Source organism: Phascolarctos cinereus, unplaced genomic scaffold (genome assembly GCF_003287225.1).
Source record: "Phascolarctos cinereus isolate Bilbo 61053 unplaced genomic scaffold, phaCin_HiC Scaffold_7;HRSCAF=346, whole genome shotgun sequence".
Taxonomy (NCBI): Eukaryota; Metazoa; Chordata; class Mammalia; order Diprotodontia; family Phascolarctidae; genus Phascolarctos; species Phascolarctos cinereus.
In genome coordinates, this window is record NW_027556180.1 from 192,357,063 (window position 1) to 192,376,704 (window position 19,642).

The following is a 19,642-nucleotide window of genomic DNA, read 5'->3' on the forward strand; positions in this document are numbered from 1 at the left end:
TTAAAATTTTTGCATCTATATTCATTAGGGAAATTGGTCTACAATTTTATCTTTCTGTTTTGACTCTTCCCAGTTTAGTTATCAGTACCATATTTGTATCATAATAAGAATTTGGTAAGACTCCTTCACCTATTTTTCCAAATAGCTTATACATTATTGGAATTAATTGTTCTTTAAATGTTTGATAGAATTCACTTGTAATTCTATCTGACCATAGAGATTTTTTCCTAGGGATTTCATCAATGGCTTGTTGAATTTATTTTTTATGAGATGGGATTATGTAAGTATTTTACTTCCTCTGCTCGTTAATCTGGGCAATTTATATTTTTGTAAATATTCATCCATTTCACTAAGATTGTCAAATATACTTGCATGCAGTTGGGCAAAATTCTTCTTAATTATTATTTTAATTTCCTCTTCCATGGTGTTGGATTTACCCATTTCTTTTTCATACTGGTAATTTGGTTTACTTTTTCCTTTTATAATTTTATTAATAAAAAGTTTATCTAATTTTTTTAACATAAAACTAGGTCTTAGTGTTATTTATTATTTCAATGATTTTCTTAATTTCAGTTGTACTCATTTGTCCTTTGGTTTTCAGTGTTTCTAATTTGGCAGATATTTTATTTTTTATTTATTCTTTTTCTACTCTTTTAGTGGTATTTTTTATTATTTTCTTCTAATCATGTAGAGATTTAAAAAAAAAACTTCCCTTAAAAACTGCTTTTGCTCCATCATATAAATTTTGGTATGTTGTCTCATTATTGTCATTCCTTTGAATGAAGTTATTGATTGCTTTCATGATTTGTTGTTTCACCCATTCACTTTTTATGTTTAGATCTTTTAGTTTCCAATTATTTTTTAGTCTCTCTTTTTGTGGCCCTTTATTACATATGGTTTTCTCCAGACTTCTATCATGCCTAACTTTTCTAATATTTTATTCACCTCCTTAAATTTTTTCTTGTTTATTTTGTGGTTAGATTTATCTAGTTCAGAGAGTGGGAGTTTGAGGTCCCCCACTAGTATAGTTTTGCTATCTATTTCTTCCTGAAATAGCTCCCTGAACTTCTCTAATAATTTAGATACTATATAATTTGGTGCATGTATGTTTAGTAATTATATTACTTCATTATCTGTGGCACTTTTTAGCAAGATGTACTTTCCTTACTTATGTCTTTTGACAAGATCTGTTTTGCTTTTGCTTTGTCTAAGAGCAAGATTGCTACCTCTGCTTTTTATTTTTTCACTCTAGTTGAAGGAAAATATATTCTACTCCAGGCTTTTACCTTTATCCTGTGTGTGTCCCGCTATTTCAAATGTGTTTCCTGTGAGCAACATATTATAAGATTATGGTTTTTAATCCATTCTACTCTCTTCATCTGTTTTATGGGAGAGTTCATCCCATTAATATTCACAGTTATAATTACTATGTGTATCTTTCTCTCCATCCCCCCCGTTTACACATTTCTTTCTACTTTCTCCCTTTCCCTCCTCAATACTGTTTTATTTTTCACCACCACCTCTCTCAGTCCCGCCTTTCTTCTATTAGCCCCCTCCCTTGTCTTCCCCTTTACCTTTAGTACTTCTTCCCTCTCTTCTCTCACCCCTCCCTTTTCTTTCCTCTTTTCCCTCCTACTGCCTCTAGGGCAAGTTAGATTTCTATCCCTAACTGATTATGTTATTCCCTCCTTGAGCCGCATCTGATAAGAGGAAGGTTCAAACAATGATCATCTCCCTCTCTTCTTTCCCTTTAGTGTAATAGGTTTTTGTGCCCTTTCCTGTAAAATAATTTACCTTTGTCTGCCTCCACTTTTCTTTTCTCTCAGTACATTTTATGGGTTAGGGCAGATTAATCCACTTTCTTAGATCCATTTAACCTATTTAATTACATTTTTTTTATCATTACATCAAAGTCAACTTATACCTATCCTCTCCCATGTATACCACTTTAAAATCCTGTAATAACTACATTTTTCCAGGGTTAAAAGTGTCATCTTCCCTTGTAGGGATATACACAGTTTACTTTTATTAATAACATGTTGTTGTCATTGTTTGATTTTTTTGTCTCATTTACCTCTTTATGTCTCTCTTGAGTCTTCTATTTGAAGATCAAATTTTCTGTTGAGATCTGGTTTTTTTATCAGGAATGTTTGGACATCCCTTATTTTGGTGAATGTCCATCTCCCCCTCTGAAAGATTATGCTCATTTTTGCTGGGTAGTTGATCTTTGGTTGCAATCCAAGGTCCTTTGTCTCATGGAATATTGTATTCCATGTCTTACAATCTTTTAATGTAGAAGCTGCAAGGTCCTGTGTAATCCCCACTGTGGTTTCATGATACTTAAATTCTTTCTTTCTGCCTGCTTTCAGTATTTTGTGTTTGACCTAGTAATATTGGAATTTGGCTACCATATTCTTTGGAGTTTTCAATTTGGGACCCCTTTTAGGAGATAACTGGTGTATTCTTTGTAATGCTATTTTATCCTTTGGTTGTAGAACTTCACAGCAGTTTTCCTTTATGATTTCCTGAAAAATGCTGCCTTTTTTTCATTGCAATTTTCAGGTAGATCAATGATTTTTAAGTTCACTCTTCTGGATCTATTTTTGAGATCAGTTGTTTTGCCAAAGAGATATTTTATGTTTTCCTCTATTTTTTTAAATGTTTTCTATTCTCAATCTCTCTCATAGAGTCATTACCTTCTATTTGCCCAATTCTGGTTTTTAACAAATTGTTTTCTTCTATTAGATTTTTTATGTCCTTTTTCTTTTGTCCCATTTTATTTTTTAAGGAGTTGTCTCCTCAGTGAGTTTTCATATCTCCTTTTCTCTTTCACTAATTCTGTTTTTTAAGGACTTCATTTCTTCAGTGTACTTTTTTCAGTTTGTCCATTTGTATTTTTTAAGGACTTGTTTTCTACAGTTAATTTTTGTCCTTCCTTTTCTAAACTATTGACTCTCTCTTACGTACCTGTCATTTCTTTTCCCATTTTCTCTTATACCTCTCTTATTTGACTTTTAAAATCCTTCTTGAGCTCTTCCAAGAAGACTTTTTGACCTTTAGGCTAGTTCATATTTATTTTGAGGATCCAAATGTGGGTTTGTTGGCAATGTTTTCCTCTTCAATATTTCTGCCTTAATCTTCACTGTCCCCATAATAAGAATCTCTGTTTCCATTTGCTCATGGTGCTTGTTTATTTCCTGGCCTTTAAAAAAATTGAACTCTCCTGCTAGGGAGTAGGGGTCACTGACTCAAGCTTCTTGTGCTGGGAGCCTGGGGCCTGGTCACTGGCTTTGCATGCTGGGGGCTCAACTGCTGGCAGTTGGAGGCTGTAAGGTTCTGGCAGGTTACCTGGTGTTGGGCAGGAATCATCAATATTGAAACTTTAGGGGTAGAATTGGGTAGTCTGGTCCTATTAGGTTGCCTGCTGACCTCGGCCTTTCCTTTCTCTTCTTTTGCTTTCTTTGGCTCTTTTCAGATGGCTCTTTTACTGTTCTGGGATGTTTTTCCTTCTTGTAGCTCTTCCCAGAGTTTTGCTGAGGCACTGGGAGACTTGACTGCTGTAGAAAACCAAGGCATGTGGTGGTTTTCTGAGCCAGTTTCCACTGATTCTCCTGCATATAGTGAGGCACTAAGGGGTCCTGGTGTTGGTTTTTGCCTACTACACCACCTGGGATTCAGCATCTCCCCCTGGTGTGCTAAGGTGGGGCTTTCTGCTAGCTTTCAGGGATGCCTCCCATTATGTACTGCTCCCCTTCCCCCAAGCAATCCCTGAAGCTACCACAGCAGCTTGATTACTCCACTCCATCTTTCTTCTGGTTCAGCTATTGCAGGGTTTTTCCAAGGGCAATATTCTTTCAGTTTGCAGAGGTTAATAAGGGATGGTAAGAGCGACTTACTTCTTACTCCATCATCTTGACTTCCCAACTTACATTAAAAAAAAATAACTAAAAGGACTAATATCAACTAAAATTCTAAGGGGGCAAATCATATATGTTTTCCAAATGTTACTCAAAATTTAAATATCATATGGAAATCAAAAAAAAAGTAGACACTATTAATGACTATGAAGAAAAAGAAATAAATTAGATGTTTCTAAAGTAGTCTTTTATCAATCTATTATGAATAGAAATATACTCCTACCAACTATCCTGAGGGAAACTTTCCAATCAAGGAGAGTAGGCAGCTGATTATTATGTCATTAAATATTTCTCAGGTTTTGTAATTCACACAAGATAACAGCAAAATTTTTGCAATGTGGGTGGAGATAATGAACAGGGAGCTAAGATTGGAGTCAGGAAAACATGGGTTCATATTCTACCTCTAAATCTTGCTTGTTATATTTTCATGAGCAATTCACTTAATTAGCTAAGTTATGGTTTCTAGTTATGAAGGGAGCTTCCACTATACTGAAATAGCATGTACCACCAATATTCCTGCATACAAATATGCTGATTTAAAAAATGACATTGAAGAAAAAAAATTACATACATTCAAAAAGAAATTGAACATTAAACAAGAAGGATGAGAAAGGAATACTTTTTTCTGATAAATTAAGCCTTATTAATTAAATCCCTTATGTTTTAAAATGTGTTGATATACTATGATTTAGAAGCCTAATGAAGTTAAAATAAATTTTTTTTATTAAAGGAAAGTCACAAAGTATAATAAATAAACCTCAAAATTAAGAAGATAGAAAAAATAATTTGAAAAACTAAAATTCAAATATTTCCACAGAGCCAGAGATGATCTTTGCTTTCCTTCATGAACAGTAGTTATTATTAAAGCAGAAAACATTAGAGCACTTAATTGCTCCCCAACATAGTTGAAAGAAATGATACATGATGTATCTCTAGTGGAATAGGGAAGCAACAAATTCCTTAGGCAATCAGAGAATCAAGACACAAAAACTACTGTATTAGAGACTTTGGGACAGCTTCATGGTCCATTTCAAATTAAAATGCCTACTTCTATTCCCCATTTCCTCAATCTTATCATCCATATAATTGAGTTCTCCATAACAGAGATGTCTAATGTCTACCTGGTAGACCAGTTCTTCTCAGTACAAATGTGTCACTCTTTTTTTCTTTATGCAACTTCAATACCTTCTTGTTCAAAGTTAATATTAGAAATAAAGCTACTACATACTATAGTTTTATTACTATCATTATTATTGTCTTTTCCCTTACCTATCTAGGAAACACTATGGAAATATATCTTCTCATTCATTTAGATCCATTGTAACTCTCCCAGTGACTTACACTGTAGACAGGTCCCTTAACTGATAGAGGGCATTAATAAAGGATAAGGGAAAAAATAATCAATGGCTAAGTACTGACTCCAATGACTGTTGAAGATAAATAGGTAATTATGCCTTTCTAATGACATAGAACATTAGAATAAATCATTACACTTTTAATGATAAGGTAATTCTACATGCACTTTAATAACAAATCTAAAAGTGTGAGACAAACAGCAGTAGTAGCCTGCTGACATTTAAAATTAACTGGGAAAAAAACAAGAGTCCCATTGCTTAGCCACCCCCTGTTCTTCACCAAGTTTTGGGAGTAAAATACTTCATGATAGTTTTTAAATAATTTTTTAGTTAGTACCAAAGTAAAGGAGCTCTAAAAGAAAATGCCTTCAGAAAACTGGTTAAGTTGAAAGTGAAGTATTTTGCCACAGAAGTTAGTAAGACACTCTTCCCTCCAATTATCTTGTAACCTGAGTAGCTACGGCTCCACTTCATAGTATATTGTAGCCACTTCCTAAATGAGTGACAATTGTTTGCCTCCTTTCGGTATCAATCCGAAGCTTACTCTAAAAGTTTATTCTTTACAAAGGGGGGGAATAAGTTATTTAAAACCTTGTAGTTTAAAATGCTTAGAAAAAAAGCTGACTGGAAAATCTATGGTTGGGAGTTTGCTTTTTAAATTAAAATAGATATTTCAGGTTTGTAAAGTTAGTTCACAGATACTTTAGGTACAATACCCATTTAACATTATTAATTATATATAGAGAATGTTGTGCATAAGTAAATTGCTTCATCATTAATCTATCTTTATCCTTTAAAAATTAATCCATTCTAAGAACACAAGTAGTTAGGAAAGGTCACCTTTGGCACACCAAAGGGCACATTTGGTTGAACTTTTATTTCTCTGTAAAGACTTCATTCTTCTTGATGTTTCTGAGGACCTTGACAGCAGCAATTGGCTTTGGCAAATGATTACTGATATTTTCTCCTTTACTCTTTTTTTTTTTTGAGCAATAATATGCTCCATGATTTTGTACAAATAATTTATATGCTCTCCTATTAAAGATAGCTTAGGTTTCAGTCTCTTTATGTATTACTAAAAAACAAAAAAGTTTAAAGTTAAACCGAATTATTTCCACCATCACATCAAAAACAGTAAGAAATATACCAGATTGAATAATATCACCCCAAATTTGAAAGTACTTGAATATAAGATTATCTGAAAAGACCAAAGGTTGTCTTGATGCAGTACATGTTTTTAAACCATAGGGGAAAAACCAGTGATAGTAGGTTAGAAAATTTTACTTCAAAATAAAACTATAATATATGTTTTTATATTTTATTCATCTGATTCTTTAGTTTGAAAAGAGGAGAAAAAAGTTATGTTCTTCCAAGATAATCCCCATGTAAAACAAAGGTCTTGCCCCTATGTATGAAATAGGTCTTACCAATATTCTCTACTGTTGGAATCTCAACTCCTGTGACTCCCTAAGACACTGTCTAGCAAAGTATAACTGTCACAGAGAGAGAAAAGACACTCAAGCTGAAGGGTAGTAATGAGTGGTACAATGTCTCCCCCACAGCCACTTGAAACCATTTGTTTTTGGAATGTTGCAACATTCATTTGTTTTATGGTTGTTCTTTACATTTTTTTTTCATTGTGTATATTGTTTTCTTGGTTCTGCTTATTTTACATTGCATCACTCCATGTATGCTTTTCCATGCTTCTCTATATTTATAATACTTGTAGTTTCTTACAGCATATAGGTATTTCATTATATTCAAATATCTTATTTATTTATTTATTTATTTATTTATTTATTTATTTATATTTTACTTTAATATAAATGTATATATTTTGAGTTTTCAACATTTGCCTCTGCAATATTTTGAATTCCAAATTTTCACACCACCTTGACCCTCCCCCCACCCCAATATGGCATGCATTCTGAACACCCCTTTCTCTAGTCTGACATCCCTTCCATCTCCCCCCCTTTTCTTATCCCCTTCCCCTTCTTTTTTCCTGTAGGGCAGAATAGATTTCTGTACCTCATTTCCTGTATTTATTTCCCATTTGCATGTGGAAACTTTTTTTAAAACATGTTTTTTTTAAAATTTGGGTTCCAAATTTTCTGCCTTCCTGCCACCCCACCCACCCTCATTGAAAAGGCAAGCAAGTCAATACAGGCCATACATGTGCAATTATGCAAGACACTTCCATAGTAGAAATGTTGTGAAAGACTAATTCTATTTCCCTTAATCCTATCCTGTCCCCCCATTTATTCTAGTCTTTCTTTTGACTCTGTCCCTCCTCAGAAGTACTTCCTTCTGATTACCCCTTTCCCAATCTGCCCTTCTCTCTACCATCCCCCTGCTCTCTTGTTCCCTTCCTCCCCTATTTTCCTGTAGGGTAAGACAGATTTCCATAGCCAATTGAGTGTGAATGTTATTACCTCCTTAAGTCAAATCCTATGAGAATAAGATTCCCTCATTTCCTCTCACCTTCCCCTGTTTCCCTCCACTGTAAGAACCGTTTCTTGTCTGTTTTGTGCAAGATAATGTACCCCATTCTACCTCTCCCTCTCTCCTTCTCATAGTATAATCCTCTCTCACCCCTTAATTTTATTCTCCACATATCACCCCTTCATCTTCAACTCACCCTGTGTCTTCTCTCTCTCTCTCTCTCTGTCTCTCTCTCTCTCTCTCTCTCTCTCTCTCTCTCTCTCTCTCTGTCTCTGTCTCTGTCTCTCTCTCTCTCTCTCTCTCTGTCTCTGTCTCTCTCTCTTTGTCTCTCTCTCTCTCTCTCTCTCTCTGTCTCTCTCTCTCCCTCTGTCTATCTATCTATCTATCTATCTATCTATCTATCTATCTATCTCTACATACATATAATTTTTCTGCTCTCACTACCCTAATACTGACAAAGGACTCATGAGTTATAAATATCATCTTTCCATGGAGGAATGTAAGCAGTTCAGTCTTAGTAAGTCTTTTATGATTTCTCTTTCCTGTTTATCTCTTCATGTTCCACTTGAGTCTTGTATTTGAAAGTCAAATTTTCTTTTCAGCTCTGGTTTTTTCATCAAGAATGCTTGAAAGTCCTCTATTTCACTGAATGACTATTTTTTCCCCTGAAGGATTATACTCAGTTTTTCTGCGTAGGTGATTCTTGCTTGTAATTCTACCTCCTTTGCACTCCAGAATATTATATTCAGTGCCCTGAGATCCCTTAATGTAGAAGCTGCTAAACATGTGTTATCCTGATTGTGTTTCCACAGTATTTAAATTGTTTCTTTCTGGCTTCTTACAATATTTTCTCATTTACCTGGGAACTCTGGAATTTGGCCACAATATTCCTAGGAGTTTCTTTGGGGATCTCTTTCAGGAGGAGATTGGTGGATTCTTTCAATTTCTATTTTGCCTTCTACTTCTAAAATATCAGGCCAGTTTTCCTTGATAATTTCTTATTATTTTATTTTATTTTTTTATATAAATTTATTTGTTTTAAGTTTTCAGCATTTACTTCCATAAGATTTTGAGTTCCAAATTTTCACCTCCATCCTTCTCTCCCCTAACCCCAAGATTGCATGTATTCTGAATACCTCTTCCCGTAGTCTTCCCTCTCTCTTATCTCTCTCCCCCCCACACTGCTTGTCCCCTAATCCTTCTATTTTCTTGTAGGGCAGGACAGATTTCTGTACCTCATTTCCTGTATTTCCCAGTTGCACGTAAATTTTTTTTAAACAAGTGTTTTTAAAACTGTGCATTCCAAATTTTCTCCCTTTCTCCCTCCCTAACCACACTCATTGAAAAGGCAAGCAACTCAGTATAGGTTATACATGTGCAATTATGCAAAACACTTCCATAGTAGACATATTGTGAAAAAATAACTCTATTTCCCTTAATTCTATTCTGTCCCCCCTTTTATTCTATTATTTCTTTTGACCTATCCCTCCTCAGAAGCATTTGCTTCTGATTTCCCCCTTTCCCAATCTGCCCTCTTCTCTATCATCCCCCCGCTCTCTTGTCCCCTTCTTCCCCTATTTTCCTGTAAGGTAACACAGATTTCCATACCCAATGAAATGTGTATGTTATTCCCTCCTTCAGCCAAATCTTATGAGAGTAAGATTCACTCATTCCCTCTCACCTTCCCCTGTTTCCCCACCACTGTAAAAGCTTTTCTTTTTGTTTTTTTTACCCTTCTACTCTCTTTCTTTTCTCCAGTATAATCCTCTCTCACCCTTAATTTTATTCTCCAGATATGACCCTTATCTTCAACTCACCCTGTGCCCTCTATCTATCTATCTATCTATCTATCTACATGCATATATATTTTCCCTCCAACTACCCTAATACTGACAAAGGTCTCATGAATTATAAATATCATCTTTCCATGCAGGAATGTAAACAGTTCAACCTTAATAAGTCTCTTATAATTTCTCCTTACAGTTTACCTCTTCATGTTCCACTTGAGTCTTGTATTTGAAAGTCAAATTTTCTTTTCAGCTCTGGTTTTTTCATCAAGAATTCTTGAAAGTCCTCTATTTCACTGAATGACCATTTTTTCCCCTTAAGGATTATACTCAGTTTTGCTGGGTAGGTGATTCTTGGTTGTACTCCTGTATCCTTTGGCCTCCAGAATATTATATTCCATGCCCTGTGGTCCTTTAATGTAGAAGCTGCTAAACTTGTGTTATCCTGATTGTGTTTCCACAATACTTGAATTGTTTCTTTCTGGCAGCTTGTAATATTTTCTCCTTGACCTGGGAACTCTGGAATTTGGCTATATATTCCTAGGAGTTTTCCTTTGGGGATCTCTGTCAGGAGTAATTCGGTGGCTTCTTTCAATTTCTATTTTGCCCTCTGGTTCTAAAATATCAGGGAAGTTTTCCTTAATAATTTCTTGAGAGATGATGCCGAGGCTTTTTTTTTGATCATGGCTTTAAGAGGGTCCAATAATTTTTAAATTCTCTCCTCTGGATCTATTTTAGAGGTCAGTTGTTTTTCCAATGAGATATTTCACATTGTTTTCTATGTTTTCATTCTTTTGGATTTGTTTTACAGTATCTTGATTTCTCATAAAGTCACTAGCTTCCAATTGCTCTATTCTGATGTTTAAGGAAATATTTTCTTAGTAGTCTTTTGGACTTCCTTTTCTGTTTAGCCAGTTTTGCTTTTTAGGGCATTTTTCTCCTCATTGGTTTTTTGGACCTCTTTTGCCATTTGAGTTGGGCCATTTTTTAAGGTGTTATTTTCTTTAGTATTTTTTTGGGTCTCCTTTAGCAAGCTGTTGACTTTTTTTAAATGATTTTCTTGCCTCACTGTTATGTTTCTTCCTAGTTTTCCCTATACTTCTCTTCTTGCTTCTCAAAATCCCTCTTGAGGCCTGGGACTGATCCATATTTTTCTTTGGAGCTTTGAATGTAGGAGCTTTGGCTTTCTTGTTTCTTCTGGTTGTATGTTTCGATCTTCTTTTTCACCAAAGTAAGATAATAATTCTGACTCTTTTACATTGCTTTCTCATCATCCCGGACAATTATTTGAGTTTTAAACTCTTTGTTAAGGTAAGAGTTTACTTCCAATGTGGAAAATGTACTGTCCCAAACTTTGGGGGGTTGTACATCTGTTTTCAGAAATACTTGTACAGACCTGTAAATTTTCAATTCTTCCAAGTTGGTATGGTTAGTGGTTGGGTGTTTACTGCTTTCCTGGGCTAAGCTCTGGTGTAAGCAGTCTTTTCTCTCTTGTAACTGTGAGGGGAATTTACTCTCCATTGACACTCCAAGCTCTACAATACCAGGGCTCCTTCTTGCCCCAGGACTGCCCCTCAGAACTGTGACCAAGATCCAAGCATGGGCAAAGCAAGAGATTCCTGCTTCAGCACTGGCAAAGAGATCCCTGCAATGCCTCTCTGATCAGCCACTCAATTCCCCTTCAGTCTGTAGCCTAGAAGCTCAGGAAGCAGCCACCAGTCCATGGCTGTGCTTAGGGCTTCTCTCTCTCACTGCAAAAACAGACTTTTCCCACTGACTTTCTAAATTGTCTTTGGCATTCATGGTTTGCAAGTCTGGAAACCAACACAGCTGTCTGTAATTCACTCCCCAGAAGCCTGTTCCAGGTTTGCTGTGGCCTGCATGCTCACACTGAGCTGCACTCCTCTCCAAGCCTGGCATGATATATCTTTCTGATAAACCATCCTGGTTGTCTTGGGCTAGATATGTTTTTCACTCTCTCTTTTTGTGGCTTCTGCTGCTTTAGAAGTTCTTTAGAGCCATTTTTTACAGGTGTTTGGAGGGGTTTGGGGGATAGCTCAAGTAAGTCACTGCTTTCACCCTGCCATCTTGGCTGCCCCCCCATAATTGGTTTTCAAAATCCTTTTTGATCTCTTCCATGGCCTGAGACCAATTCATATTTTTCTTCGAAGTATTGAATGTCGAAGTTTTGACTTCATTGTATCCTTCTTAGCTTGAGTATTGATCTTTCTTTTCCCCATAGTATCTTTCTATGCTCAGAATCTTTTTCTTCTGTTTTCTCCTTTTCCGTTCCTATTACTTGAGTTTTAATTCTTTGTCAAAGTAGGGTTTTGCTTCCAGCATGGAGGTTTCACTGTCCCAAGATTTAGGGGTTTAGTGGAATTGTTTTAGAGATACTCCTAGAATCAGGTAAGTTTTCAGTTCTTACAAGGTGGTATAATGTTAAACAGGTATTCACTACCCCCCCAGCCTGTGGTTTGTTCTTTGAGACAATACAATTGAACATTTCTTCCTTGGAAGTGTGAGAAGTGTCTTTACTCCACTCTGAGTGTTCTTCCTCACTCTGAGATACCACCTAAGGATGCAACCCGGATCCCAGCATGAGCAAAGCAACAGAGTTCTGCCTTAGTTCTAGCAAAGAGCACCTGTAATATCCTTCTCACTAGTTGTTCAACATCCTTACCATCTGGGAGCTGAGAGCTCCAGAAGCAGCTGCTGCTGATTCAGTGGCTTCCAAGGCCTGTTCCTTTTTTGCTGGGGTCAGGGCTGTGCTGGCATGGTTTTTGCTGGATTTTACTCCACTCTCACCCAATTGGACAGACCTTTCCTCCTGACCATATAAGTTGTTTTGTATTAGGACAGTGTTTCCCTCCATCTTTTTGTGGCTTCTGCCACCTAAATTCCCATTTTCCAGAGATATTTTACTGATCCCTCTAAATTCTAGTGCTTTTCACTTGATCCTGTGTATACCTTGTTTTGTACTTAATTCTTTGCATTTTATCTTTTGCATTATACTGTGAATTCCCTGAAATCAGGGATTCTTGCTTACATTTCTTTGTGTTGTCTGCTCTTAGCATATTGCCTGCCACGCAGTTGGCAATTTTTTAAAGTAATTATGCACAATCATTTTTTTTCAAATAAAAAATTAAACTTGAAGAAGATATAGAAATAGTAGTGTGCCATATGTGTTATGGGGAGGAAAGCTGGGTTAGCAAAAAAAAAAATTAGGCTGAAAACAGTTACAGCAGGAATTAGTAAATACACATCTGAAGCAGAAAGAAATCTTAAGATATCATTTAGTCCTTTCCCTTCCATCAGTGAAGGATTTAACATACCCATTCACTGAAAATATTGTAAGAAGTGATATGAACTGCTAATTCATAATTAAACTAAGCATTCTGGATATAACATTAAAGACCACAGAATATAGCTATATTGTTTCTATACAATCAAGCTTATCACTTCTAAAATCTCAAGTTCAAAGTTCATGAACATGAGAGTGACATTATTAAAATTAAGTTTGAAGATTATTTAATCTTGTAAATAGAAAAAATATATAGACAATCTAATTAACAAAATACTTGCATTTTTCTGATACAAGTTTTATTATCAACTATTCCGTTCTACTGCAAATGTCATGACTTTCACAAGATACGATAGATCACATAAAATTTGTATTTTAAAAAGAGTATTATAGATTATATAGTTCATCTCATATCTGCTTAGAAAACCCCTCTACAACATCAATGAGAAGTGATCACCCACTCTCCACTTGAAGATGTTCTGTGATATGGACACCTTTCCATGATTCTCACCATAATTTTACAGTTCAGCTTTTTAATTTTTCCCCTCTCACATTGAATGGAAATATCTCTTTATGTAATTTTTGCTTATTGCTCCTACTCATGACCACGCAAAGCAGAATAACATTAGATCATCTTTCATTTGTCAGTTCTGTAAATGTTTCAATGTTGCTATCATATATTCCATAAGTTTTCTTTTCTCTAGGCTAAACATTCCAGTTATTTTAGCAAACCTTTACATGTCATGTTCTCCAATGTCCTCAGTGCATATGCTGTCACTATCCTTGCATATATTTTGCCTCATCAGTGTCTTTTCTGCAGTCTCAAATACACATTAACTCAGGATTTCACCTTCCAGAAATATGGGAGTCTTCTATGAAACATATCAATTGAAAAGTGAATAAGAAAACATTTCCAAGTTTAACCTGCTCAGATTCAGTCTGCAAAATACAGAAAGGCAAATAAAATTACTCTGTGCTAAAAGGGTCAAAACAAGCATATTCATAAAAATATCATCACATTAACATTGGTTAAGAAATCATAAGATTCACAAAAAAAGTTAGGATGAGTCTTTAAAACCATAATAATGGATATGGTTTTTAAAAAAACTGACAAAAAATTTAACAAAGCTCTTTAATATTTTATCCTATTTCACCTTATTGGGACTTATTCACCTAAATGTGGGAGGTGGAATGGGATGGAACAAGCCAAAGAGTGTATGAATCTTTCAGTGCAAGTACTGATATAAAATGATCCTTTGTTTTAATTCTTTTGGGATCTTTTAACCATTAAGTCATAGGAGGTTAATTCTATAATTCTTTCAAAAATGCATAACTGTATCTATATATTCATTCTTTTTCATTGGTTTCCTGGGAAATGCTAAAAAAATTAAAATTTCCAAGAACATTTGAAAGACTTTTATGTCAAAATGTCCTACATCAATACACATTTTTATCATCACATCACTGCAGAATTAGGTTTTTGGCATTAGTAAATCTCTTTTTTCTTTCAGAAGAGCAAATTGTTTAGAAATATCTGTGTAATTTCAGTGTCAAAATGTTTTCTAATGTTTGTGCATTTAAATTAATTCAGCCTTCAGTTTTAAAGAGTTTTATTAAACAAATTTCATAACTATTCCAGGCTTCAGTTTCTGTACCTGTAAAATGAGTGAATTGGATTAGATGGTCTATAACCTTCATTGCAGTTCTTAATTTTTGGTCTTTAAACAGCAGATTTATTGCCTTCTATTCAATACTTCAAGAAGCCACCAGTTTACTAATGTGTAAATTCTTTCCAAAGACAGATGAAAATTCAAGGTTCATTATAATAGAAGCCTATTTCAACAGGGTGAGGATAGGTGGAACTGAATTGCTACTTTTACCTGTTTACATAAAACAAATGTTTAATATAAGCTATAATTAGAAGCACTGAAAAACAGAATATTTTTCTATATTCTTAAGTAAGAACAACCACATGTATCTCTTCTGCTACAAATTGATGGAATGCAATGTAAGATATAAAACTTGACTTGATCTTTAAAATACTGTATTTATGCATGATCATATATTTGCATGTGTGTGTACACACACATAATCACATGTAGTCATGTAGTCCATATGTAAAATATGAGTCTTTTACACAACTCATACTCAGAGATTGGCAAGTCAGTTTCCTAGAGCTCTGTTGGCTATTACTCTCTCTCAGGACTCTAGAAGGACATCTGAGGGACTATGGACATTCCCAAATATTATTAGCTTGAACCCAAATTCCAGTGTATTTCCCCAGTTATTACTCATTAGTCATAGTTAGTATTTCCTTTATGTCATAAATTGATATTATATTGAGTTCTCATAATAATTTAATCAGTTTGCATCATTTAGCTATTACAATCGGATATTTACAGAAACGATCTAGCTCAAGTACCAAAATTCCCCTTCAACTGGGTGTGTTCTCACCTCTACTTCCTGACTCCATGGGGAGAGCAAATTCAAACTTCAATCAATTGCTACAATTTCAGAAACTTCAAAATGTTGCAGCCAACTCCTTTCTTGCAAGACAAAGTGTCTTGGTTGATGGCTGATCCACTGCTGGGTCAGACAATTCTCTCCTTGTAGCTAAACTGGGGCTTCACCAGGTTTGGCCACTGGTAAACTATGGTATGGATTCCCGAACCTGCAAATGTTATGTTCCTTTGATCTTTCAAGCTCACAATTTTGAAGTTTCCATTTCTTATAGTACTTCAAAAAAAAGAGGAAAGTAGATACACAACAGATATAGAAATTCATAGCACCATGCGACCATAGTTTTCTCACTAGCAGGTGAGAGAACTACTCAGAGAAAACTACTACATTGTCTTACTCATGGGAAACGTGATTCTCTTTCTTTACTTGACAAATACTGACCCAGGGGTAGTTTGTTTTGTTTTGTTTTGTTGGCTAAGCAATGGGGTTAAGTGACTTGCTCAGGGTCACACAGCTAGTAAGTGTTATGTGTCTGAGGCCAGATTTGAACTCAGGTTCTCCTGAATCCAGGGCCAGTGCCCTATCTATTGTGTCACCTAGCTGCCCCAGGGATTGTCTTTTGAATTCCAATTCCAATCTGTTACAGAAGTTAATTAATGTCTTACCATATAGGGCCTAAAGAGGAAACATTCATAAAATACTTGTTTGCACTCTGGGTAGATGAACAGGACTCTTCCATTATATTTTGTCATGCTTTTACCGAAACAAGCTCAATGAACATCTTTGTGACAGGATTGAATCAAACAAATGGTTCTAATGTGGACTCTTATTTTCTAGTCTTTAATTTCATGTATTTTTAGGGTTTTCAAAACTGGAGGTTTCATGAATGGAAGTCCAATAATAATGATGGAACTCTTATTCTCTTAGCCAATCCCAGTATGGTCCTGACTGTTTTGGAGAAATGTCTCTAAATTATAAGGTGTAAACAAGGTTTCCTAAAAAGGTGGAGTATTACTGTGGAAAAGAGAGGGACATGAAAGAAAATTTATGGTTCCTATATATATTCTCTCTCTCATGACTACTTGATAGGACATTCAATGGTTAAAAAAATAAAAAAGTTTGGCTTTTTGATAAACTTTGGACAATAGTAGAACATATAGGGTATTTTGTTATCTATCTCTAAAAGCAGACTATTCAATAAATTGTAATCAGTTATCCTGAAAAGAACGCATTCAATCACTGGAACCTAATTTCAATAACCACAAACTCAAGCATCATAAATCACCTGACACATTCTTCTAAGCAAAAAGTATAAAATGAACTTTATTTAAATAATATTTTGAAAATTACATTCATTTCAATGAAAAAAATATTATTATCACAGAGATATTCAATAAGTTTTGTTATCCACAAGAAACATGCCAAAACCAAATTTATTTAGTAAGTTGATTGCTAAAAGGACAGGGATTGGATTAGTTTTATGCTATTTAATAGTGAGCACTAAATTGGAACTTAGGAAAACTAAGATGTAGGTTCTTTTCTTTTCCCTAATGCTATTTAACCTTGAGCAAATCTCTTAACCTCTCTGAATCATTAGTTTGAATGGCATACGTATATGAAAATATGAGACTTACAATGAAGGGAAAACATTTTGGCATCTTGGTGGATAATGGATTGTAACAAGGTGACATCTGAGGTAAGGAATTCAATTTGAATGCAATTACAATAATACAGGTGAGAGATAAGAAGGGACTTAGCTAGAGTAGTGACTATGTGAGTAGATAGAAGGCAATATCCATGAGAAGTATTGTGGATAAAGAAATGATAAAACTTGGCAACTGCTCAAATACATGTAAAGAGAGAGTGATAAGTCAAGGAAGACCTTTAGGTTGAAAACCTGGGTGAATAGAAGCATAATGGTACCCTTGACAGAAATAGGAAGATAAAAAAAAATCTAGGTTTGGGGAAAAAGACAATGGATTCCTCCTTGAGCATTCTAAGTGTTCTCAGTCATAAATATCTTATTTTTTGAAGGCTGAGGTAGGGAAAGAGGGAAAAAAGGGAAAATTATAAAAGGGCATAATAGAGAGCTGTGCTTAAGTAACATTCATGGCAACGAACCTGAATGATATGAAATCAACCATAAAATGGAACAGGGTACTGGATTGGACTATATAATAGAATCCAATATGTTATTTAAGGAAATGTACCTGAAAGAGTTAAAGTGAACATCTACAAAATAAGCTAATCATGTTGTAGGCAAACAAAAATATTTGAAAATATGAATTATCAAAGAAATACTAAGAATATATATACGTATATATATATATATACACATATAGTTTAAGAAGATAAATAATTTAGCAAATGGGATTGTATTTAAGCAAATAAAGCAAGAAAATGATTACATTGTACAGAGAAACATACAGTAAAATTATACTAGCTATAACAAACTATTCTCAAAGCTTTCTTTAGATTTCTGCTTCCAGGAGCCAAAATGGCAGAGTAGGAAGTAAAGTGTTCTCATCCTCCCTTATTTATCTCTGAAAGCCCAACAAATATCACCCCAGGAAAAAAAAAAAGAAACAGCCCTGGAACAGGTGAGCCATAGAATGATGGGGTGCAGCAGTCTTATAGTTCAGGAAGCTGGGATGGTCAATAGGAAAGGTCCCTGTTGCTCTGGGGAAGGGGGAGCAGTACAGGATGGAAGACATCCTAACAAAACAAGTGGCAAGCCCAAATTCAGTATACCAGGGAGAGATCCTAAGGCCCAGGGTGGTGAAGCAGGCAAGTGCCAACACCAGCACCGCCTTGAGTATCTCAGTACAGACAGGGGAATTGGGGGACATCAGCTCAGAGTACCACCACATGTGCTGGTGTTTTCCAGAAGCCAAATATTCAGGTGCCTCAGCACAACTCTGGAAAGCACAAGAGGCAAAGATCCAGACTGATAGTCATCTTCCAGCAGCCAACATATGAATACAAAGCCTGGGTGAGAAGAAGCCAAGCATATGTGTGTAAGGCCTGGGTGAACAAGAGCCAAAAATGTGAGTGCAAGGGCCAGGATAGCAGATGTCCCCAGGGGCCAGACTCTCCACTCCCATCCTGAGAGCTCTAGTGTTGATGACCACAGTTCTGCAACAGGTAAGCTGCCAGAACCCTACAGACTCCAACTTCTAATACCTGAGGTCCCAGCACACAAAGCCAATGGAATTTCAGAACAAAAAGTTGGGGTCTTTGCCCCCTGTGTCTAGCAGGAGAGCACTTTTTTTTTAAGTCAGGAAATAGGCAAACACCATGAGCAAATGCAGAAATGGACACTGATCACAGATTCTTATACAGGGACAAGGAAGATCAAGGCACAAATTCAGAGGAGGACAACATTGTCAGTATATCCATATCTGAAACCTCAAAGGGAAATATGAACTGGTCTCAATCCCAAAAACCTTCTTGGAAGAGCTCAAGAAGGATTTTATTTTTTTTTTTAGGCAATTGGGGTTAAGTGACTTGCCCAGGATCACATAGCTAGTAAGGTTTATAAGCCGGGTTTAAACGCAGCTCTTTCTAACTCCAGGACTCGTGCTCTATGCAATGCGCCACCTAGCTGCTCCTCAAGAATGAATTTTAAAGTCAAATAAAAGAGATAAAATTAAAAATGGGAAAAGAAATGAGAAATATGCAAAAAAGAGTCAATAACTTGGAAAAGGAAGGACAAAAAATGACTGTAGAAAGCAAGTCCTTAAAAATATAATTGGCCACATGGGAAAAAAAGTACACTGATGAAAACAATTCCTTAAAAAGTGAGATTGGCCAAATGAAAATGGAGGCACAAAAACTCACTGAAGGGAAAAACATCATAAAAAGTGAAATAGGCCAAATGGAAAAGGAAATACAAAATCAAAAAGAAGAAAACAATTAATTAAAAATTTGAATTGGGCAAGTAGAAACAAATGAAACAAATGACACTATGAGAGATCAAGAATCAGTCAAACAGAAACAAAAGAATGAAAAAAATAGAAGAAAACATAAACTACCTCATTGGTAAAACAGCTGACCTGGAAAAAAAGATCCTGGAGAGATCATTTAAAAATTATTGTTGGATGAGTTTTGTTTTTGAATTCTAAAAAAAAAAACCTTGAAACTAGATGCTTAAAGTCGAGTGAATTGCTATTGGTCTTTGAACTAGAAACATATTACAATAATGCACATATGCCAAAGAAACTATAGAAAAAAACCTACATACAAAAACTTTAATAGAAAAAATATTGTAATGTAGGAAAGAAACAGAAATAAAGTGGTTGCCCATTGTGTAATTACTGAACAAGTTTTGGTATTTGAATATAGAATGCGCTATAATTAGAGGCAAGAAAAAGCTTT

The 19,642-nt window shown here is 35.3% G+C and overlaps 1 pseudogene; it reads right to left on the reverse strand.

Moving 5' to 3' along the window:
* The window catches only part of LOC110197093 (RNA-binding protein Musashi homolog 2 pseudogene), a 75,769-nt pseudogene extending 63,393 nt beyond the window's left edge, over positions 1 to 12,376 (reverse strand).
* Between the last annotated feature and the right edge of the window lie 7,266 nt (positions 12,377 to 19,642).